Genomic DNA, 25,359 nt, shown 5'->3' with positions numbered 1-25,359 from the left:
ATAATTAAACTCATTTGATGGTATATTATTGGACAATCAGGTATTTTGCCTCAATTTAAGTATTTTCTCTTGTTTTACTTGAAAATGTATGGCCAGCTGAACCATTATTTAATTTATTTTCAGTATGGCAAAAGTCTTCTTCAAACAAATGTTTTTCCAAAATTACCTGAACTACGTTTTAACATTTTATTGGTGGTGTAACCCAAAGTTTTGTTTTTTTTATGAAAAAAGTGTACCTTGGCTCAAAAAATGTTGATAAAGAGGAACATACTTAGGAGGAAAAAGCTCCTTTCAGTTCCATGCTAGCAATTGAATGAATTGCCCTACCTATAAAAAGTATACCAGGTGGCACAAAATTGAATGCCCTGGATGCTCCTCATCTTAAATGCACGCAGGCACACCATCCCATCTTTCAACTTGGCTTACAAGTGACGTTGGAGTTTACCAGTGCAGTGTGATGCAGTTGATGCCGGTTTAGAACCATCATCTCTCTTTAAGCTCAAGAGCAGCTGGAATGAATCAGTGGGGATTTAGGAATTTTCCTGCTCATATGTCAGTTGCTAGCATGAGCGTCCGCCAGGCAGGAGGATCAATACAGCCACTTGTCCTGAGAAGGAATGAAGGGAGGGCAGGGAGTACAAGTGGGGGGAGTGGAAAACTGAAAATGGGGCAGGATAAGACTGGCATCCAAAGTCAAATGTTCTCTTCATTTAACACCGCTATCCCAAAGGCACATTACGCACCCTGTGAGCTCAAACAAACGGACTATATAAAGGAGTCTCAGACCTCCAAAGCCTCGGGTCATGTTTGAAAGGGATGTGGCACGTTAAGTGGAATTTACTTTTGATGCAGACATCAGGCCTCGGGTTTCTGGTGGGTGTAATCCAAGCTGCTCCCTACAGGGTTGAACAGGACTTCAATTGCGAAGCCAGTCACCTCCAGAAATACCTCCGTTGAGTTGCCTTTGCACCAGCACTTGTTACATGTTTATTTTCAGACTTGAGCCCCTCTCTTACATTGAATGGTATTCCTTTACATTGGCGATGATGGTCATAGTTGTGCATCTAGGATTTAAAATGAAGGTATGACAAGTGAATCAAACCAGCCAAATTGTCCTTTTTCTTTGACCCTAGATCAGCTTTCTACTACTGGAGTTTAAAGAGGGTATCCAACAAGCAAATTCAAGCATGTGTTCCAGTACATAACCAAACCACTATGCAACAGGTTTTGAACAAGGAATCCTGAAATCGAATTACATATTCCTTTCTGTATTTAACTACATGGGTCTGTTTGGTGCCGCATGAATACTTGATCTGTGAACATGCACTCTTTGTGACACGGGACAGCTTGCCTTCCTGTCACTAAAAAGTGATGAATAGAGAATTAGTAAAATTGTTTTTTTTCCCTTCTGAAAAACAAAAACAAAAAACACTAATAGTGATACACCACAAATGAAAGGTGTGATCAAAGAGCTGTTAATCACTTATAGGCCAGCTAGCTTAAAATATATACATTGAGAATGTTTAAAAAATATTCAAAAGTAGACAAATCAAAGCTGTGCAACTTTAGGCCATGATGGTGTAGCTTCATAACTTTTTGTGGCTATTTATCACAACTACACACTTTCAAAATTGCACTCTCTTGAGAATTAAGCTTACTTACAGCTTTTAGTATATTTATCTATTTTGAAGGCAAAACGTGATAAGTGTGAGTTTTTTCCCTTAAGGTAATGTCTTAAGTTATCACAAATAACCATAGTAACCTTGCGAGTGAGCTTGTGACTTAGGACTTTTTCTTTACCGCTTAAGAGACCCTAAACTACAGGGATTCTATTACAACATCAGTTGGGCCAACTTTAGGATCAAGAAATGCAGCAGGGCTGGACACATTTCAAAAGCAAAAATAGCAACATTCTATTATTTTTCACTCTTTAGTTCGTTATTGTTTTCACTGTTAGTAATTTGAAGACATTATTTGTATTTACAATTATTATTTACTTAATATGTACAGTAGTACTCTTAGTAAGAGGTACATTCTTTTAATTAATATTAAGACACTATAGTGTAAAAGACTTGTAATGCGAATGTTAAACCACGTAACCATCTTGTAAATAAAGCATGATTCAGACCTTTTCGCTAGTTCAATTTTTAATGATGTTATTAAAACCCACATAGACTTAATTTTGGGACACCAGAAGATATACAAAACAATGTAATACTGCCGAACACTAACTAGTGTGTAACAAACTAGTTATGTAATAACTATAAAAAGGTACCAGTTAAGAATCAAGAAACTTAAAAGGAATGGTCATGAGAAAAGGGAACGATTGCAACCGTCGTTATAGTGGCAAGAAAATGATGTCAAACAGCTAAAATAATGAGGGGCATAATTGCTTATTGCATTTAGACTCACGCATAAGGGAGAGTAACTTTGCCTTGCATACAACTCTTTAAATTATGCAACGCAGAGAAAAAAAAAAAACAAGAGTATTCCCTTGGGAAGTAACAGCACACTTTTCGAGGGCTTGTTTATGTTAGTAAGAATGATTTTCTTAGCACTTGTTAAACGCTTTGTTATTCTTTGGCACACCCTGCCCGCTAAGTGAGCAAAAAGGATGTCAAGCCACAATACAGCAGAGATGACAGTTTTCTTTTATGGTTTGTGGTTTTCCAGTTGAATAAGTGTTTATATATAATACATTGTACGGCTTTTAATAGAGTGGATATGTGGGAAGGACTGTTGAACTAATTATTTTGCCTTGAAAAACCAGTTTTGAAACAAAGGACAATTATAAGCATTTCAGTCTGTATTTGCATATTTTTGCTTGTGCTAGCTTTTGTGTGCTCTAGCCAGGAAATGATTTTAATCAACTGAGAAATTGTGTTTCTCCTTCTGTAGTGATTATATGGCAGGTCAATTTTAATCTATGCACATTGAGAAATAGTCAGCATAGCTCAAGTAGTTCATGTCTATATTTGTATAAGAGTTGAGTAAACATTAGAAGTCAAAGCAGCAGCTTGTGTGCTCAAGTCGTCTTTTCTCGTATTTTGGAGAATCCTTGGATTAGTACTTGGTTCAAGCTTCAGGGCCTCTGCAAAAGATCCAAATCACTCAATCAGAACAAAAAAATTTAAAATGTGTTTTCATTTTTTTGTCCGCTCCTAATAAAGAAGCGTGTGGAAGGATGAACCAAGTCTACGTGAGCATACTTTTGGTCTAACGTAAAATGGACTTTTCATAACAGGAAAACTTATGTAGACTCATTTATTTGGATGTCAGTTGCAAATGTGATAAAAAAATAAATGCAAATGAATCGAGTTATAACACAAAACAAATTACTAATTAGCTTTGTAAACAATTAATATTACTATTACATGTCTTGTATGTACCATTGCATGTATTGTGAAATATTTTGCGCATTTTGGAGTACTTATTTTCTTAAACATTAAAGAAATACCCAAAATAGGTAACAATATCAGATTTTTAGAATTCATTTGTTCTAAAGTCAATAGAAAATATACAGTAAAAAAATAATTTCCCTACATTTTCAAAAATAATGTTTCAAGTTATTGAAAGATCATGCATATCAGATAATACAGCTTATATGAAGCATTATTTTGCCGATTAAAAATACAGTTAAATGAGAACAAATTATGAATTATTTTTTTTATTGTACTTAGTGCCTGTAGGTCCTTCAAAATAAACCCAGGGTTACTCTTATTTCAGATTCAAAATCAAGGGTGTTAAAACAAGTTACATCTCATTGAAAGTGTTCTTGTTTTTATGTAAAATATTCAATGTGCAACTAAATCTGCGAGATGATTTTTCCACAACCATTTAGATAAAAATGTTTTATAGAAATCCTTGGATGCATCCCAGGATAGACTGTCCAGGGTGTGGACATTGGGAACCTGTGTGGCATCTCATCGCAAGTCACCTAGTTCATGTACTGGTAACTGGAACCATAACATGCTTAGCTGCAAATCTAAAATGTCTCTTTGGGCATTCGGAACGCTGCCCATGCGGTCAAGTGTGATGACAGTGGCCTGGGGAGAGGCCAGTGTAGGAAGGGACATTCTTTAAACTATAGATATTTTGGTGCATAGCACAGTACAATAACTTTAGATAATATAACAAGACTAACATTCCATAGAAACAACCAAACGGTATTAAATACATGTTGTTAATCTTGTTCTTACGGTACTTTAATGTGCAGTTCAAGAACCAAGAAATGAAGTGCTTAGTGCTTTTAGTATTGTACCAAAAATGATAATACACATAAAAATTCATAAATAATAGCATGTCTCCAAAATGCAGGTATCTTAACATGGATGGTTCTACTTTTCAAAGCACGAAAGACAATTTTTGTTAAAGGTCATTCGAGCTTAAGAAGCTAAAGGGAAGCCTATTTTGAATTGGGATTTATAGTACCATGCAAACGGTATCTGATTTGTGCCTTAGCGAAGAGTGACAGTGGCCCAATTATAACCCCTGTGCCTCAAGAAGCATTCAGCCCCCACCCATAGAGGAAAGCCTTTGCCATACGTCCTCACTTTACCACTTCTAGCACTGCAGATGACAGCGCTGTGGAGCATTGTTCCAATTCTTTGCAAATAATTGAAGAGCTTGGCTAACAATCTAGCCATTTGACTTAACTTTTTTCACATTATTATCATGAGACCATCTTAGATTTCACTGTGCAGTCAAGGATGGCAGCCAAACTTCCAAATATGGTTTTGAGAAAAAAAAAAGTATCTTCAGCACATACTAGGTTAGCATACATTTAACAAGTTCCCTGGGCTCTTTGCTTTGATAGCATGGCCTGCAGACAACTCTGGGAATGTCACTGCTGATGACACTTGGGAGGTCACAGAGAGAAGCAAACAAGGCCCAAGATTCAAGGAATGACATTGTTCCCGAGAACCTCTCATTAGGCTTAATAATATTGTGGCATGCACACACATGCACATGGAAAAACCTCAGCCTGGAAGATACAGATAAAACCAGAGGTATAAAAAAAGGAGCATAGTACATGGAGAGAATGAAATGGTACAGCTCACATTTAATTTGGCAGGACAAATGCTGCATGGACAAAAAGATGAAAAGCGACTTAAATTACATAGCGAAAGGGCAGTGACTTCATAGGACTTGGTTGATGCGCCCAACAATCCTGTAAATGGCGCATGACTAGACTCACTGTTTATGTAGTTAAGAGCTTTTCTATGATATTTGAGCATGACCACAATGTTATAGTTGTCAAACGTTGAAAGACCACATTGAGTAACTTTCCATATCACCATTTATTTATGGTCGATTTTATCATCGAAAGACATTGTTTTGTCCCACTATTTTGCCAAGTAACCAAGGTTATATTTGGGCACTGGAGAGAAGTCGAAGGCCTGAGTGAGGTTCTCGATGAATGAACCTCATACTCGTGTGCCACTTGCAGAGTTCTCTTTTGACGCACTGCTGTTGCCACAGCGCTAAATTGCACAGCTGTTCAACAATCTGTGGCGGTGTTAATTACCCAAATGCGAGCAGCAGCTCTTGAGTTCCTCACTAACGAAGGGGACTGCTTTCCAACGAGAGTGCCGTATGTTTGGTATGTAGGCCCGTTTCCACCTAACCCTCCCCAGGCGGCACACGGACCATCACACACACATCCGAATCCAGAAAAAAAGATGCATCTAATTAAAGCCCTGACTCAAATCTGCTTACTAAGGGGGAAAATAACATGAGAACTGGATTAAAAGACGAACGAGGTAGTCTAGGATGGAGGGCTTTAATGTGAGGCGAGTGAAAGAGCTTAGAAGGAAATTTGAGACCACTCAATACTAAGATCTGAGGCCAGGCTGGAAAGAAATGCCGAACATGAGACAGGTCCGTTAGTAATCCTTCAAGACTTCCAAAGCCTCCAGGCAGTGACAGACAAGGCTAGTCGTTTTGGGAAAAGTGTCTACTTAAACTCTTTGGTTTGTAGTGCGTCAGTTTGCCACTACTATTCCATCCGAAACCAATTGAAGCTCAACTGAAAACAAATCGTGATGTGTAACGTTGCTTAATGATTTGAAGCAGCTCCAAATAAGTGCTTTTTATCCCTCTAACAGTACAACATAACAGCAATGAACCCTCTCCAGCGAGACTCTGTAAACCGTTAATGCACTCCATTACACAGTACATCACCCCACTTCTTGCATGCAATGCTGAAAACAAAGATGTTAAGAACTCCCCTCATGAATCATACTTGATGGCTAAAAGCCTCGCTACTTTGCACCACCTACCTCCGGTTATACACGAACAACCCGGCCGAGAGTAGCTCTGGGAGATTATATAATGAATACGCGAAGCTAGATGTCACTGGGGCTTGTATGGCTCACAAAACGATGGGGCAATTAGGCTCACACGACACCTCAGGATGGCGTGATGAAGGACTCCTGGGCTTGTCTCCTCTGCCTCTGTTTCTCTATCGTTAAGGTCTGAGCAGCCACATCTGGCTAATGGCACGTCTGGGGTTCCTGCTCAAACACTGTACCACGCCATGCACATTTAATTACGCCTCATAAAAGGTAACAAAAGACATAGACTACTCCTGGGGAAGCGTGGTTTGTAAATCGAAGCAAAGACAGCTGCAAGACAAAGGCTAGTAGCTGTGTAGCTGCCAGGTTTACATGTTGACCCTTGCATGCGGCTTCAAAGGACGCTAAACACACGTGAGTGTCTACGCATGTCCCTGAGATCAGGCCAAATGAGAAAGGGGCACCTCATTACCTGAAAATCAAAGAGGCTCAAAATGGCTTCTATTATATCACAAATAGTTCGCCGCAATGCCCTCAATGGTCAATAGCAGAAGCGTAAGCAGGAAAAAAGGCATAGCTGTTTAAAGGCATCAGCTGTTTGATGTGTATGAGGGATTTCTTTGTTCGGGGGTCAGCAAAAACAACAATGACAACAGCACAGGAAATTGATTGTAAAGTTGCCCGGCAGCGTAACTTGCTCTCCCTCTTAGGTGCCTCAAAGCGACCGATGCAGAGAGCTCAACACACTCAGTCAGGAGGATGAAACACGCATTACCCGCCGAATGAGTGAGCGGCTGACCTATCACATCGGTTGCACCTTGAGGGATTTAAAAGACCTTGGTTGGTTGACAGTTTGAGATGTAAAAATTAAGTCAAAACAAAAATTAAGCTTTGCATTACGAAAAGGTGCACATGTTCTTGAAACAGCAACACATGGGCAGGCATGACAGACAAGGAGCTGTGGCACTGTTAGTGTGTGGGCCATTGCCTGGCAGTTTGGAAGCTGGGAAACGCTGAAGAAAATACTGCTAGCCACGCCCATTTGGGCCACCACATAAATCCTCCGCTGTCCGCTAAGGTTAAAAACACATTCAGCTTCTAAGTAACTGACTTACAATATAAAAAGCGAGTTTGCGAGAAAAAAAAGGGGATTTTGTTGTGCCAACACCTCCATTTCCCTTTACAGCTGTTTGCCTTAAGCATCTTTGCGTTATTTATAACCTTAAATGTTAAAAACAAGAGACGTCTCTGCGTTGTGCGTTAAGAGAAAACCTGCCAAATGTTTCCTCCTCTGCTTTTGGGTGTAGGGGGAGTGTTTTATGGCTAGTCCCTTGTCAGGACTGAGATGTAGATCCAAGAGCCGCGGGGACGAGCATAAATTCTGCATCTCCCGCTGTGGACCACAAAGTGGTGGAGCTGAGGGAGTGTCCTTGAAGTATCACATCACTTGCTTGGTGTCATCTGTTATAAAGTAATGACATCTCCTCGGAAGAATCCACGTCTCTTGTGGCTCATAAAAGTCATTCTATATAACAAAATGTCCGGCTTACTGGCAGATTATGAAAAAACAAAAAAACAAAAACATAGACAATAAACATTTCAAAGACATGCTTTACATTAGTTTCAAAGATTAACCACAATTAATACTAAATTAAAATGGTTTGGATTGAAAAGGAAACATGAAGGAACCCTTCAAGTATAACAAACATGAATGATAGCCAGTAGCCAACTGGGGCCCCACAAGACCTGCAGAATGGTAGCAGGGCTGTTTTTGAGTCCGTAAGCACAATGCACCCCCTCCACTCCCTTCCATAATTCTTAAAGACTCTCTCACAGGGCAGCTTAAGACTCAGCGTATAAGCCAATTTGGATAAGCTCCACATTTACAATATGAGATTTACAATATATTTGGGAAGTAACAAACCCAAGCGTAGTTTTTTTTTAATCAATATTTTATGTAAACGTAAAATAATATTTATTTGTTTTGCACTTTGACCACCATCGTCTTAAACCTTCCCTTCTTATTTCTGGGTTGCTAAGTCCTACACACAGTATATCTTCATTTCTTCCACTATCTGGTGACCAGACTTCAGGTGGCGCAAGGTATTAGTCTCACGATGCTGGGTTTGTCATGTCTCCCCCAGCTGTGATCAGCCCCAACTCTTCCCTTACAAATAGCTGGAGGAGTTTTACCCTCTTATCACATTCGCCAAGCAGGCCCGTTTCTTATCAGCTTTCCACAAGAGATAAATGGGTTTTTGAAGACAGGAATAAGAGAGGTTTTTGCAAACTAATTCCAGAGTCCCATCTGCGCGAAAGATTACAGACAGGTGCTTGGAGGCAGAGAAATATACATATTTTAATAAGTAGATGCTGTGGATGTAATGTTAAAGAGTAACTGGTATAACAATGTAATCTGTTCTACATGCATAAGACATGTAGACTTAACAGGTAAAAAGAAGAGATAATGGAATAAAATTATGTGTGGCAACTTTGTTATGGACTCTAATCAGCAATCTGCGTTGAAAAAAATAGAACAGATGACAACACCAAGGTTTTGCAATGCTAAAAGTCAGCGTGTGCACAGAAAATCCTATCGAGTAAGGATAATGTAGAATAATTTTATCAAAATATAATATTAATATTACGTTTGATCAGGATTGTGCTCAATTCAAGCACTTTCACAAGCACTTCTAAACCTTATAAAATCCTTGAGTTTATGAGAACATTTTGCTTTATATCGAAGGAGTATAAAGCGATATATTAAACAGAACACAACCACATTCTCAATACTAAATGCTTACATTTAGACCTCACACATAACATACATTTGTAACAGCCTAGAACACATTATGACAAGTCAAATAAAACATGCACTGATAGCATTAAGATGTATATACATATCAAACACTCATACCCTTGCTTTTACAGCGAAAGATAAACCCAAAATGGTGTTAAGGTAGAAGAAAACAACAACAGAGCATAGGGCAGTTACACAGTTAAAAACAACACTTAGAAGTCTCAATGGAAATATCGCAATAATGTCCTTAGAGAGCAAAGTAGGACAAAGTCTAAACCTGCAATTAGGATGTGATCTAAAGCCCAAAAGGATTAAAATGGGACTGCCATTTTCAAACATCAAAACAAGTAACTGTCATGGTTAGTTGGGGGATTTTGACCATATTATAGTTGCAGTTGTTATTACATTCTATATTATAACATGGGATGTAATATAGTATGAAAATCTAACTTACCTTGGAGGAAATTATTTGTAATCATCGTCAGGTACATTTTCGTAAGGCAATTTAAAAACGTGACACAAATAGAACACCATCTATAAGGTGCATTTTAGGTTTACAAATACATCTTTTCTTTTGCATTTGATATGCTATATTCACCTTTTACGGAAAGGTTAAACCGAATTAAAATCACATAACGGGGAATGGGGTAGAAACTAATCCACTGTATATCAAATTAAGTTGCTTCTAATTGAGTTTTACAATGACATTATTTGCATATTTCTTCCGCCTTTACCCTCCTCTTGTCTTATTTTCAGGTAACACACACCATATCAGCTGCGACCAATGTCTTAAAACAGCTGTAATATACACCAAAACAATAATACATCATCCAATTATTTTCTCATCTCTTTTTTCACCCTCCTGATCCATCACATCTTTAATATTTTTTTCATTTTAGTTGTGGGTCTCTGGCCCTTTTGTCTGCCAGTACACCCCTTGATTCAATTTTGAAAAACATTAAAAGGAACCTTAAAATTCTTCTTGTTACCTGACTATTACCTTAGGGATATGACTACACATCTGATAAATATTTGAATTAATCGTTTTTTTAAATATATATGTTTTAATATTATTAACTAAAACAACATATTTGGTGTTATGGGTTGAAACCGACCGATAGGTATTTACTTCAATAACAAGGCTAAAGAGCATTTTTCAGCAATAAACCTTTGATACAGATATAATGAGTCAAAACACAAAATATACATTTGCAAGACCCAAAAAAAAAACCCAGCCAAAACAGACCAAGAACGGTTACTCCTCCCCCCCAAAAATAACAACAAAATTGTATGTATGTGTGGCAAAGTGACACTTTTAGTGTCCTCTTTGTAGTTATATTGTTTGCAGTTAAATCACAGTATCTCCAGTCCCCTGGTGATATCATTTTTGGCTATAAGTAGTGTTTTATGATCTTGTTTTTAAAGACTGGTCAAAACTGACCCTTGACATATGAATATAACAATTCCAGTTAGAGCATTTTTATTTTTATATTACTTGATGATGTGAATTCCAGAAAAAGTCAAGAAGCATTTATGCAATAAACAAAGAGTTTTCGTATGCATTTAACGTCCATACGTGTGGGTGGCGACCTTAGTACAAGAGGAGGGTTACAAATCTGCAGTCGCCTCAATCAGACTGCGCAGGAAAAGAAAAAAATAACCTACATCGACTTAATGCGGAAAAAATAACACTTTTTAAAATATTTCATTTTAAAAACTAAAAGAGTAAGCAGGAGCTTAACGTTTTTAACCGCTCAGCATCCATTACTACACAGCGTGCGATAAGGCACCTAGCTAACACAGTGGGATAAAACTATGCTACAGATTGAAGTCAAACTAAGGGGAGGAACACACAAAAATATTACTTGTCATGTCCTATCCCATAAAAACATGTCTCTGGTGCTTTATCTCTGCGATCTATTCAAGCAATAAGACTGTAGCTAAAAATACTCAAACCGAAGAGTACAATAACAAGAAACCTTACCGAGTCCAATGCGTCGGCGATGGGGGTGAAGGATATCCAAAGCGCCTAAACGGCAACAAAAACGGACGCCTTTTCAGAAAATTTTCGAGCAAACGACGAGGGATTAATCCAAAACCGGCTAAATTAATTCTTGTTATTCGTCAAAGCGCAAACGATGAAAAAAAGGAATCAAATGCTGGCGAATTTCCTCGGTGTCCAACACAAAAAGACACGAAATTGTAGCAGAAGAAAGCAAAAATCACAATTTCGTTCTCTATCACGTCAATATGTTCTCTGAGCAAAAAAAAAACCCGCCAGGGAGATACCCTGTAGTTCTGGTCCGGCTTCGAAAATCTCCTGCTTCGGACGCGGGGTTGACGGATAGTCCGCAAATAGACTCCTCAAGTCGGTCTCAGTCAGACAATTGGACGTGGCGTAGATCCAGTAGCAAAATAAATGTCGTCATGGTGATTGTGGGCGCTACTGGACCGGTATCCACAAGGTCCAGGCGCCATGGATGGCGCATAGAGTCCCGCAAAAAAAGGAAGAGACAGCGCGCTCTCCAAAAGACGCGAGCTAGACAACCGCAAGACAGACTGACAGAACGCTGCCTCGCGTCATGACTCCGTGCCCGTGAGAATGCGCGCGCACGTGGGTGAGTGAGAAGGAGAGAGGGAGAGAGAGGGGGAGGGAGCAGCTGGATCAAATTTGGACATACAAGACAGAAGCAATCAATGCCTGATTGCTTAAACCAGTGGTTGGAAACCAAAGGCTGCGAGCCAGATATGGCCCTTTTAATGAGTACCGTATTTTCCGCATATAGGGCGCACCGGGTTATAGGGCGCACCCCCAAAAAATAGTTTTTGGTCCTATATCTTCCATAGATAAGGCGCACCGGATTATAAGGCGCTACAATGGGAACGTCGACAAAACAGTCGGATGATTCAGTCAAACTTATTACCCCCTTAACATTCCCAAAGCTTGCAAAGAAGCAAATACGTGTCGTAGACACGTGCGGATGCGGTGTCCGTACGATGTCACTTAAATGCGTCATTTCAAATATAATTCGGAAGGTTAAAGTCTTGGAATTCAAGAAATGGCAACCATTCCTTAGTTTCTATTTTCTTTTTCGCTCGCAACTTTACTGTGCATATGACAATAAACACTTGGAATTGAGTTTAATTCACTCAACTCATCACAGCAACATCAAGATCGTTCTAAAACAAGATACCGGGAAAATATAAAGCCGCATAACTCACCTAAGTTCTCACGTTCAATAATGAGACGCAATCATGGTCTTCTTACAACCGTGAGTGTAGTAAATCCAGGAGAGTAAAATATCTACAGATACAGACTAATGAAACATGTTTCTTTATGGCGTTGTTTAGCGAGCTTGCTATTCAGTCATCTTTTTCGGCAAATTGCAGGGTTTGTTTTGGCCCTCTAGCGTATCCGAGGCTCCGAATAACTTCAGCCAATAGCGATCGATGTAACGGATGATTGACACATCTTTTTCGGCCAATTGCAGGGTTTGTTTTGGCCCTCTAGCGTATCCGAGGCTCCGAATAACTTCAGCCAATAGCGATCGATTTAACGGATGATTGACACATCTTTTTCGGCCAATTGCAGGGTTTGTTTTGGCCCTCTAGCGTATCCAAGGCTCCAAATAACTTCAGCCAATAGCGATCGATTTAACGGATGATTGACACATCTTTTTCGGCCAATTGCAGGGTTTGTTTCGGCCCTCTAGCCAATCCGAGGCTCCGAATAACTTTAGCCAATAGCGATCAATTCAAATGATGATTGACACATTGCTTAGCCAATGAAACGCCGGTATATAAATCCCAGCATACACCGCGGACTACTCCACGTTCGGGGGAAAATCGAGTCGGCGGCTGCAAGTTAGTTGGAAAACTTTGCAATTTTAAAATTGATCCACAAATAAGGCGCACTGTATTATAAGGCGCATGGTCAGCTTTTAAAAAAAAATAGGACTTTTAGGTGCGCCTTATAGTGCGGAAAATACGGTACATATGGTTAGGAGATAATAATAATAATCATAATCATAATAATAATCCATCTATCTATCTACCTTGGTCATATCCCTCAAGAGGGGTGACCGACAGCAAGACAAACACATACAATAAAAAGGAAATAAAAAAGGGAAAAAAGTTGCAAAAAACACAAACAAACATATTTGGACCATGGCAAACCCAAATGCCCAAACACCCAAACAAGTTAGGCACCTCGGCAGCTAAGTTGGTCATGCTTTCGTCCCTCCAGATGAAACGGGACACAAGAAAGCGGCCATGTCACTCGGTTAAAGGTGACACAACACACTCTTTTGTTCAACAGCAGGGCCCGACAGCTTTAACTGGTTTACCCCTGCCGCATCATACAGGTGCCCTACCCATCCCTTAGATCGTGTCAAAACTATCCTATTACAACACCTCTCCACTCATTCCTATCACCAACAAATAATAATAATAATAATAATAATAATAATAATAATAATTTGTATTTTGGAGTGCCTTTCTGGACACCCAAGGTCGCTGTACATATGGGTAGGACACAACGATAAACAAAGAGTAAAACAAGACTAAAACAAGCAAGTAATAAATAGCCTATAAAACACGGGATAATTAAGATGTACAAACAAGCGCAGAGTCAAATTTGATGCAAAAAATAACCGACGTAAATCCTGAAAAACAAGATGTTCGGTCCGGTATATAAAGGGCACTTTCCCAATTACAACTCACAGTCAAGGTGTCACACCATTAGACCCCTTTTTGGCTATTCGTCACTAAGGAATCCTTTATATGGACGTTCAACAAATAATATATGTTCACTGTTGAAACATTTTATGATAACAAAAACCTACAGAACAAACTGTTATCAACAAGAAATGTCAGCTGAATCCCACAGACCAATTTGATTGGGTGGGCGTAGCCATGCACACAGCGCAGTCTCCACCGAAAGGTAATTACGCCAGTGACATTTGTGACATTTTCACAAAATAACTCTCCTTGCACCTTCTTTTAAACCCATTTTTTAATGAAAAAAAGTAAGGTAAAAATGAGCGTCAACAATCTTAACTAACTGTGGGAGGGAGACAAGTTTAAAGTGATATATTTTAATATGGGACACAAGCTCTGGCATTATTCTTATTCCACAGGTTTCCTCACATTATACAACATAACACAGTGAAATGAAATGAGCTGAAACTTTAGATTTTGGCAGTTTTGTCTAACTTTCGTTGTAAAATTCATAGTGTATAACTCTAAAAAAGTTGCTCTTCCACCTCATCTGACAGCTGCACAATACTCCTTTGACCAGTCATTACCAATGGTGTTGAATAATACATACCTGTCAACCTGTATGGTTTTGCCGTACAAAGTACGTTTTTTATGCATTTTAAGACGAGTACGACGTACAAAGAAATCTGTATGGAAAAACACAAATTTGTCTAAGATGGGTACCATATGGTATACACCGACTATCACGAAATGGCAAATCAATCAAGTCAAAGGAGTCCGCAGCGGAAGCTTCTATCTCGGTATTGTTTTTTTTCGTTGCAAACAAAGCGAGCGGTTTGATGCTAATGTGCGCATGCGTCTGCCGCCTGGTGATTTCCCATCATGCATCAATCCGAAAAAAGAAAAAAAATATATGGTGTACAATTATTTTGTATTTGTACGGGAAAATACAACGGTTTGTACGGGCATGGAGCTGTGGAGGTTGACAGGTATGATAATACAGCTTTTTATTGTTGTTGTTGTCTACTGTTTAATGGCCTTGTCCACTGTTTACCACGGTTAAGTACCGTTCGTCATGGTGTCGTTACGTGGTTAGGTCCCGTGTGTGCAAAGAGTCAATAGTGTTACAGATCATGTGAACTGAAGTTAGGCAGAATGGACAGCTTGGTTAGATCTGTAAATATGTCAAGAGGATGAAAGTATGGGTCAGTAGCTAGCCATGTTCTCCTCCGTTTCTCTAAATACAGCCTTTTGTGCTTTCCGACAGGGTGAGGGACCTCATTCGACAGCTGCACAATATTAGTTTGACTAGGCACTGCCAATTGTGTTGAATAGTATATCTGTTTTTTGTTGTTGTTGTTGTGTACTGTTTATTGGCCTTTTCCACTGTTTACTATGGTTCACACCAGATCGTTAGCCGCACGCTGGTTTGAAATAAATAATATGAAATACTAAGTAAGAGTTTTAGCTGTGAACGGGCTATGACATCAGATACAGCTACCATGATAGCCCAACTGAAGCAAAGAAAATACTGCATACGATTGTCTTTAACATGAAACCATCCATCCATTTTATGCACCGCTTACTCTCAGTAAGGTCACGGAGGATGCTGGAGCCCAGCTATCTTCAGAAAGTGGGCAGGGGACCCTGAACTGGTTGCCAGCTAGTCGCAGGGCACACAGAGACGGAAAACTTACTCACGCTTTTACACCTAGGGACAATTTAGACCAGCAAAACAAACTTTACATGCATGTTTTTGGAATGTGGGAGGAAACCGGAGTCCCCGGAGGATACTCACGCAAGCGCGGGGAAAACATGCAAACTCCGCACAGGAGGACTGTTTGCTGGATTTGAACCTATGACCTCAGAACTGTGCTGCAGACGCGCCAACCACCTCTCTGCCATGCCGCGCAATATGAAACCAGATAAATCTTATTTTGAATGCTCTGTGCAAGCAAATTTTGTGTTTTTTTTATCGAAAAAAAAAAATGTTAAAGTAAAGAACTTTTGCTATTTCACACAGGAAGGCCCTGACCCTAAATCACAAAGGATCTCTGCACTACAAAGCAGATGCATTATCCAGTCGTCCACCGTGCTGCCATGCAGTATCTGACCCTTTGGTATATTTTGTGTCCTGCCTTTCAGCTTCGTATCCATTCAGCAGTGACACCAATGCTACCGTCCTTAGTCAGGGGAACACTTAATCCCACGTAAGACTGCGCTTACTGAGTTGATCTTGAAGCCCGATCCAAATATGAGCCTTGTGGAAATAGCATCTGGCATAGTGCACCTACTTTCTCAGCAGAATCTGAAAATAGAAGTGTGAAGACTATGAGGTCAAGAGATAAGCTTCTTAACTGGAATTTATAACGATAGAAAAACCCAAGTTTATAATATATTTAGTGTGAGTTGATATTGCTGGTTAGAGCTGATCAAATTGAAATCTTAACGAAAAGCATTATGTTAGGATCTGATACGCCACCTTCCCCCAGGGAGCGCCAACTTGGTTTGGAACTAGGCACAGGTGTGTCCAAAGACCAAAAACTTGTCCTTAATTACCCTTTATAATGACATTTTGGACAGCACACGTCGTCAGGTCATGTTCTTTTCCACTGCTATTGTTACCTTAGATTTTATTTTTGTCTCCTTTTTTTGGTTTTGTTAGTTGTTAGCGGGCAATTGTTTTTTTTGATACTTTGTTCATTGTTTTTTACTCAGCCACGTCAGGTTTTTTTTTAAATTCCTGGTTTCTCTTTTGGGCATTTTGGCAGTAGTTTAGTTCTCACTTGTTTGTTTCTTTGTTCCCTGCATTTGTCGCATCCATCCGGGTTTCTATTATTGAGTCAGGTTTATGACCAATTGTTTGTTTGTTACTTTGCACCTTACTAGTTTTGTTATTAAATACCATCCTTTTTTGGAGCAACTTTGTCTCAGTTCCTGCTTCCCTTCACTAGGGTCCACTAGCAAAATGTAACACATCACCCTGAATTATTGATTATTTAAAATTGAACATATAAAAAGTACATTGATGTCCTGAGACACTGATAGAATTAAAAGTAAGAAAGGTGTATCCATTTTTTTGCCATTTACAGCCTATTCTGTTTATTGCAACATCAAGTCTAAGTCAAACATTGGGCAAAAGACATGTTGGATGGCAAACCCGTTTTTCAGATGTGAGTAAGGCAATGAAGGTTGTACTTCTTAATGGAAAATCTTTTTTAAACATTATTCAGGATGAGGCTTGTACAACACAAGGAAGATGGCAACAAGGTTGTCTAGGGCAGTTGATCTCAACAACTTTTTAGTGATTTATCCCAAGATTTTTTTTTTAGTCAAGTACTGTTGGGTCAACACACACCATTTTCTGTTAGGGATATTGGAACAAGTAGGTTTTTTTACTTTTCAATGACAGAATAATTGTGGTGTGTTCCATGTATAATAATCCATTTAATTTGTTTATTATAAACAAAGAGAACAACTGTAGGATGGATAAAAACACAGTTACTGAAGGTTTATTTATGTATGGTAAAACAAGATTTTTCAGGCAAAATAACCGACTGTTCACTTATCTTTTGACCAAACCTTTTAAAAAATGTTTCCTTTCTATTTTTACATGTAACCTCCTTGAAATAATAACCCAATTTAATAACAATTTTATTAATACTGTATATTATCATTATACAAAGCTTCTTTTGGAATTTATAAATCTCACGTACTCCCTATTTGAGAACCACTGGGCTAGTGTGTGTGATCCTTGAGATTAATACGCATTAGGACAAAAAAAAGGAAAACCTTTCCATGGGTTGATAAATCACTTGCAGGTGTAGAGCTTTACTTGCCAGCAATGAGGATATAAATCAGACTAGGATTTCCATGGAGACTGTACAATGGCTAAAACAAAAAAAGTAAATCTAAATGTTCAAGATGGTCTGATCTGACGAAAAAGAAAAAAGAATACATATTTTATAGTTCAGTCCAACTGGCGCTTTTAGGTGCTAGAAACTGTTTGGATCCTGACGTTCCCTACTTGGAACCCAGAAGTAATGACAGTGGAGAGGCACAACATAGATGTCACTAAGGGAACTCAACACAGTCATATTTTATTCCATTTTATTTCTGCAGCTTTATGTTGTAAATTCTATTTGGAGAGGGCCTTCTGGAAACTATGATTTATTCATTACAGAGGCTCAAGTAGCATTTTCAAATGATGTTAGTATGAGCACCTTTTTCAATGACGACCATCGTTCAATAAAGACAATACCGTATTTCAAGGTCATCCATTTGTTTCACTGGCGTAGTACTTCACAATACAAGAATTGCTGCTTCGAACAAAGACCAAGGATTTCAGACACAGCAACAGAAAAAAATCAGGAATATGTAAGATAAAGTTTAAATGGTTTCTGAAACACATAGCCCTGGCTGAATAGCTTTATCAGGGTGAAAAAAGTTGGTTTTCATTTATTCCGTAGGCGTATTTCCAAACACATTGCATATAAAAGCTTTTCAGGCAGGTCGTTCAAAAACCTGTGTGGAAATTGTGCTCATCAAAGCCCTCTCAACAAATGTTTCTGAAGATTCCTGTTCGACATAAAAAGCGCTGCTGATTGATTGAGGCTATGTAGAACAAAAAGGTCCCTCCACCAGGCACATTAAAAATGAATTTTCTCAGACATTCAAAGAGCTAGCTCTGCTTGGGCATGGGGAGATGAGAGCCGCTAACATGCAAGTTTGCCTCAGGAGCGCCTCTAGCATCGCGTCCCAGCTGATCCATCCATCAGCCTTCAAGCTTGCAGAGGTGAGTGACTGTTTGAAGGCTCTCCTGGCTACTTTATCCGCGGGCTCAACAACCCAATATTGGTTGTTGCAGAAGATAATTACTCTCCATTGATGCTAGCCTACCCTGGGTTAGCTGCAAGCATTTGCATCTCTCAGCTCTATTGATCGATCAGGAAGAAAAAGCAGTTGAGAGCTGATAACAGTGTATGAATTGACCAGCGTTTGTAGGAGGAATGTTATGCTCTCTCTAGCTTTTATGTTCAGAAGCCCCCACTTGCTTACGGCCTCCCCTTACATTCAGTGAACAAGCCAGAGAATGCTTTACACTGATAGAATCAGCAAGGACATTGCTGTCTTTATTCTTTCACGGAAAGCATGGACGTGTCACCTTGACATTCTTTATCTTCCTCGCGGGAAAGGACGGAGAAAATGTGCAAACGAGATCCTGCATTTGATACATCGTTGTTTATGGACCTATGGCTTTCATTTCCCCTCTAACTGCTTTGTTTGGAAGCAGAAGCAAAGGAAACACGTTGCTGTTTTTGTGAAGCAGGCAAACAAAAACATGCCAACGCATTAGTATTGTATGTGTATTTTTTTGGTCGGATTTGTATTCAAGTGGCAGAATATGTTGCTTATTTTAGGTTCAAATGTTTAGATGGTTTAACTTGTTTTTCCAAGAAAACACAAACATTTATAGTTAAAGGAAATGGTGTAATAAGCAAATCATTTTTCTCAATTATTTTCTGTAAACTCTGTAGAAAACATTTCATAGAGTGACAATTGTATCTTATTTGAGAAATTATGGAATCGAAGGGCGAGGTTTTGACATGAATGAAGGGGACTGTGATTACTCAATTTTGGCGGGGACCAATATTGAGTAATCACAGTTTTGTCCCCACCAATATGACATGATAAAATAATAGTATATGTAATCTCACCATCAATATCGAGCTAGAATTGTTCTGTCCACACTAGGGCTGCAAATTACGATTATTCTAATAAATGGGGAATCCGTTGATATTTTTTTTGACTTATTAAACTATCGGACAAAATCCAAATGTTTTTCAAATAGCCTTACAATGAACAAAAATACATTCAAATGTATGCTAAACATCGGCAAATATGTACGATACTTCTTTAATAAAGTGCAAAAAAAGAGAAGCAACATCAGAGGAGAATGCAAGTGATTCGTCGGATGTCATATTATCGTACATTGAATATTTTTATACAGTACTTTGAGTTGTATTTTGGTGTCTGAAAAGTGCTATATGAAAAAATTTGGACTTGGAATCAAGAGGGCTTTGTGCATCAAAATATGGTCTTGAAGCGCTCTACTTCAAGTTCGTCGCCAGATCAAGAGAAAATTCAGTGCACACTCTTATTTGTATTGAATTAATTAACAAATGTTGTAACACAACAAATCGATGATAATATTTGTTGGCAATGCTTTTAATAATCGAATTTAATCGATTTTGATGATTTGTTTATTAGGGGTGGGACAAAAATGGATTCCTGTATATATCGTGATATTATTTTGGGCGATTTTTAAAATCAACTATTCTCCTCGGATCGATTTTTGTGACGTCATATCCGGCAAGTAGAAATGCGGGAAAGCAATAGGGCTGTTGCAAATATGATCCCTTTTGTGAGCACCCAAGACTGAAATGTCAAGGAAATGACGTCAACGCGTAGAGACGCACACACAGAAGCAAATGACATTGGCTATCTGGTGGCGGTGCAACTTTGAGATACAAAAACACGTACCACTTCAGTATTTTGGAGCCCCAAAGTACAGATGAATCGGTCTGCAAACTTTGTTTTAGGATAGTGCCAGTGAAAGGATCTAACACATGTGGATTGTATCATACGGTCCATTGCTACTAAAATTCTGCCGTTTAATACGGTGGATAAAGCAGTGTTTAGAGACATTATGTACAAGTTTGATAAGCTTTACGACCCACCAAGAAAAACAATTTTAAGTTTACAACTTCATATTCAAGTTGATGTTATGTTAACAGAGCTTAAGCTGTGCAATTGTTTTTATTTTTAATTTTTAGATTTTCAAGAGTAACTATGTTTACTTGGTTACATTCCTCCTTTTACTGTTCAACAGTTTTTGTATTCAAAGCCCAAGAAGTTAAAAAAAGTAACATTTGTCTGCTGCTGTTAGCTGCATTCACTTTAAATGTGTTAAAAACTTAAAAAACTAAGCAAAGAGACCTTTATCTGCTCTACTGCTGTATTCACTTTAAGTGTGTGTGCGTGTGTAAAATGAAGTTAGAGCATTTTTATCATCGGTGCACTTAATCTTTGCACTTAATTACTGAAAAGTTAAAGTCAAACACCTTACGACCTATTACCTCACCTGTGTATTGTTCCTCAAAATGTTTTAACCTAACAGGCTGAAATCCTGCACTGCTGCAGTTGTTTTAATAAAAAGAACAACAAGTCAAGTTATTAATGATTTCGTGATCATTTCTTGACTATTACATCGCTCTTAATTTATTGTACCAGAACTTTGAAGTCGCTTGTTCCTTAGCCCAATTTCGTTGTCACAATATGTTAACCCATTTTGTAACAATGACAATAAAGGTATATTCTATTCTATTCTATTCTAAAATAAAAAGGTAAAAGCAGTCATTAAGTATATTAAATCATAATACTTGTAGAATCGCAATTATCGAGAATCGTGACAAGAATCAACCAAAGTATCGTGATACAATTGAATCATGACCAAAGCATATCCTCTCACCCTTATTGTTTATCTAGCTCTAGTTCCAAATGATGTTTCATTTGATACTTAAAATAATGCACTAAGCAATGCCACGACCAAACCTTCGCCAATGGTGGGATCAGCAAAAAAAAAAAAATTCTTAAAATCTTATGCCATTAAAAAAAATGCTTCATATACAGACGTTACAAAAGAGCTATAAACCGGTGAAAATCAACAGCCATTATTGAGAATTTTACTGGGTGCCATTAGTAACAACCAATCATTGATACTGTATGTCTTAGTATTTGGACGTCTTAGTCAGGGACTGACTTGTCACTTGCGCCAACGCTCGGCGGGAAAGCAGGACAAGCAAAGCATGGTGAATAATAAGTGAACACTCATAGCAATCACTGGCGCCATCTCACATCTCACTCTCTGCTGGAGATGTGAAACATAAAATGAAAAACAAGTGATATTTTCCCCCTGTAATAAAATTTCCATTCCTTTAACAAGATAAAAGTGAATTGTGCTTCTACTCAGAGAGTGTGAAAGACGTTTGCAAATGAATTTTTCATGCACATTGATAATTCAGTACAGACTGGCACCGGTTTATTAACATTCTATGACTTGCTCTCAGAGAATAATAAGTCTATAATCTGAGGCTCTTTGGAAGAAATCGCTGTAACTGTCAGGGTGTTTAAGTTCATAACGACCGTGGAGAAACAGCCCATTAGGATAAGGCAAGATTCTGATGAAAATATAGATAAACTGGGCACATGGTAAAACGGTTAATATCCAGCCTGTAGCCAAGCATCACAAGATTAGCGGCGCTAACCAAGAAATAGCTTTCGCTAAAAAGAACAGCTATCATTTTACAAGTCTTCCAAATCACGACAATAACAACTCTGAGGCAATCTCTTGCTTCTTCTAGTATGACAGGGTTGTTCACAACCAAGAGAAAACAAATGTACTTATGTAGCAAAGCTTGAACAATGGTCTTAATATTTCCTGCCATGAGAAAATCCAGCGTTACCAGCAGAGTGAGTTGAGGGCTACCACCACAAAGACTTAATCCACTAAGAGACCAAAGCAGGTCTCTAAAGTGCATTTGTTGCGTGGTCTAAGGTTTAACAACTGACATTATAAGTCCATAGCTCATCATTACCCCACAGTTTGACAAGGCTGTTGAAAAAGGGGTCAGCTCGGGTGGGGAGTGCTGAAAGGCAGAGCGACGACTGAGACCGCAGACAGCAGTGTGCTTGTATTTCCTGCAAAAACGCTTTTGCGTTGTGATATTCTTCTTGTTGATACTGAATAGGGATTTTAATTGGATAATAGTTGTACACGCAGAGGATCATGCTAGATTCCAATATGGAAAAGCACCTGCATTCATGAATGCTACTAGGATAGCTCTTTAGCCTTAGATGTCAGAGGATTTTGTAGAAATGTGAGAGGCAGATGCTTGCACAAATTTGTGCTAGTTGGGGGAGGGTCCTTTGGTTCTCCGATGTATTACACACTTACTCTCAATAGTGGTAGGGGAGAGTATAATAAAACCCCTTGAGAAAAAAGTGCTGAAAGGGAAAAAAAGGACCAACCAAATGACAAAAACAACAAGACCTGATTACTCTCAACGCCTTATTAACATATCTTTTCACCAGCAGAGGATGCCACTGGTTCCAATTTGGTTAGACACAGCTGCTGGGGTTTTCATTATGATTTTATGATTCAATCAATTATGACTAAAAACTATAGCTTAATTAACTCCATACACCAGTGGTGGCTTTTCCAGAAGCCATTCAGGAATAGAGAAAAAACAAAATGGCTGCTGTCAATCATCATGCTTAAGATAAACCCATGGTGACGTTTGGGAGATTAATTAATTTTATTGATTCCTTTTGGTCTCTTACGGGATTAAGAATACGTGTTTATTATTATTATTATATATATTGTTTAATTATATTAAGACGTTTGTTTGTTTGTTTGTGCATTTGGGTTGGCATTTTTTCCTTTTTTCTTTTCTTTGTTTTTAGGTATGTGCTTGTCTCGCTGTCGGTCACCCCTCTCGAAGGATATTCAGATTCAGATATACTTTATTGTCATTCTTATACACGTGTATACAGAACGAAATGTCGATACATCTGACCGGCACAGTTTTCTTGAATGTACAGATATAAATAAATGTTGTACTGAGTTAGAGTATAGAAGTACTAATAATATGCTAAATAATTATAGTTATGTATTGTATTATACAGTAGTGCAAAGAGTGCAAGAGGAGCAGCTAACCAGATGTGCAAAATGGGCAGTCAGGTAAACAAGTCACTATACAATAACAATAACACTGGAGTACGATAGTGCAGAGGAGAACAAATGTGCAAAGGAGTGGCTAGGTATAAGAGAACTGCCAGTAGTGCAAAAAAACACCCAACAAACAAACAGATGTACAGATTAGCAGCTGTGTAGGCTTACTGTGTGTGTGATTGGCCATTTAACAGTCTAATGGACATGGGGACAAAGCTGTTGCAGAACCTGGTGGTCCTGCACCGCACACTGCAGTCCCTCTTCCCAGAGGCTAGATGAGTAAACAGTCCATGATGGGGGTGAGAGGGGTCCCTAATGATGTTCTTGGCTCGGGATAGGCAGCGCTTCTGGCCAATGTCCTGAATGGAGGGGAGAGAAGTCCCGATGATTTTCTCTGCAGTCCTCATCACCCTCCCCACGCTACCCCAGTCGGAGGCACTGCAGCCTCCACACCACACAGAGATACAGCTGGTCAGGATGCTCTCTATGGTGCCCCTGTAGAATGTGATAAGAGTGGGTGGAGGCAGGTGGGCTCTCCTCATCCTCCGCAGGAAGTACAGGCGCTGCTGTGCCCTCTTCACTAATGATGCAGTGTTCACGGACCAGGTGAGTTTGTCTGTGATGTGCACCCCTACGAACTTGGTGCTGCTGACAACCTCCACAGCCTTGTTGTTGATGAGAAGTGGGGCATGGTTAGACTGTTTTTTCCTGAAGTCGATAATGATCTCTTTAGTTTTGTCAACATTCAGGACCAGGCTGTTAACTATGCACCAGTCCACCAACTGCTCCACCTCCTCTCTGTAGGCCAGGCCGTTGTCGTCCCTGATGAAGCCCACCACTGTTGTGTCGTCCGCAAACTTCACGATGTGGTTTGTAGCTGACCTCGGGACGCAGTCGTGTGTCATCAGGGTGAACAGCAGGGGGCTCAGGACACAGCCTTGGGGGGAGCCCGTGCTGAGGGTGATGACATCGGAGATGTTCTGACCTAGCCGCACTTACTGTGGTCTTTCAGTGAGGAAGTCCAGCAGCCAGTTCCGCTTTGGGGTGTTGAAGCCCTGGAGTCTCAGTTTGTCTACCAGGTGTTGTGGGATGATGGTGTTGAATGCTGAACTGAAGTCCAGGAACAGTATCCGCACATGGGTGTTCTTCTCCTCTAGGTGTGTCAGGCTCAGGTGAAGAGCAGAGGAGATGGCATCCCCGGTGGAGCGGTTTGTCCGGTAGGCAAACTGAAAGGGGTCGAGTGAGGAGGGGAGACTGGAGGTGATGTGCTCTTTAACCAGTCCCTCAAAGCACTTTATTATGATGGGAGTCAGTGCAACGGGCCGGTAGTCGTTCAATGATGGGATCTGGGGATTCTTTGGCACTGGAATGATGGTGGCAATCTTTAAACATGATGGTACCGTGGCTTGGTCTAGCGAGGTGTTGCAGTCCTGTAGTGCCTCCATTGCCCCCTCAGTCCACACCCTCGCCTGCTTCACTGTAGGTTTTTCTCTGGTCAGCAGGGGCTTGTATGCAGGAATTAGCATAACAGAAAGCTGATCTGATGAGCCAAGGTGGGGGCGGGGGGCTGCTCTGTATGTTCCTCTGATATTTGTGTAGGCCAAGTCCAATGTGTTCCTACCTCTTGTAGCAAAGTCGACATGTTGGTGGAAATGCGGGAGAACTGTTTTCATGTTGGCCTGGTTAAAGTCCCCAGCAGCAATAAAAATGCATTCGGTGTAGGCATGCTGCAGTTCACCCATTGCCTCCAT

The 25,359-nt window shown here is 39.5% G+C and overlaps 1 protein-coding gene across 5 annotated transcripts in view; it reads right to left on the bottom strand.

Annotated features, from left to right (window-relative positions):
* fbrsl1 (fibrosin-like 1) overlaps positions 1–25,359 on the bottom strand; it is a 486,912-nt gene that overhangs the window by 70,233 nt on the left and 391,320 nt on the right. The gene's annotated exons all lie outside the window — the stretch shown is intronic.

Source organism: Urocampus carinirostris, chromosome 5 (genome assembly GCF_059441175.1).
Source record: "Urocampus carinirostris isolate Australia breed hairy pipefish chromosome 5, RoL_Ucar_1.0, whole genome shotgun sequence".
Lineage (NCBI taxonomy): Eukaryota > Metazoa > Chordata > Actinopteri > Syngnathiformes > Syngnathidae > Urocampus > Urocampus carinirostris.
The sequence above is the reverse complement of the archived record's forward strand: the minus strand, read 5'-3'. Positions and strand labels throughout refer to the sequence as shown.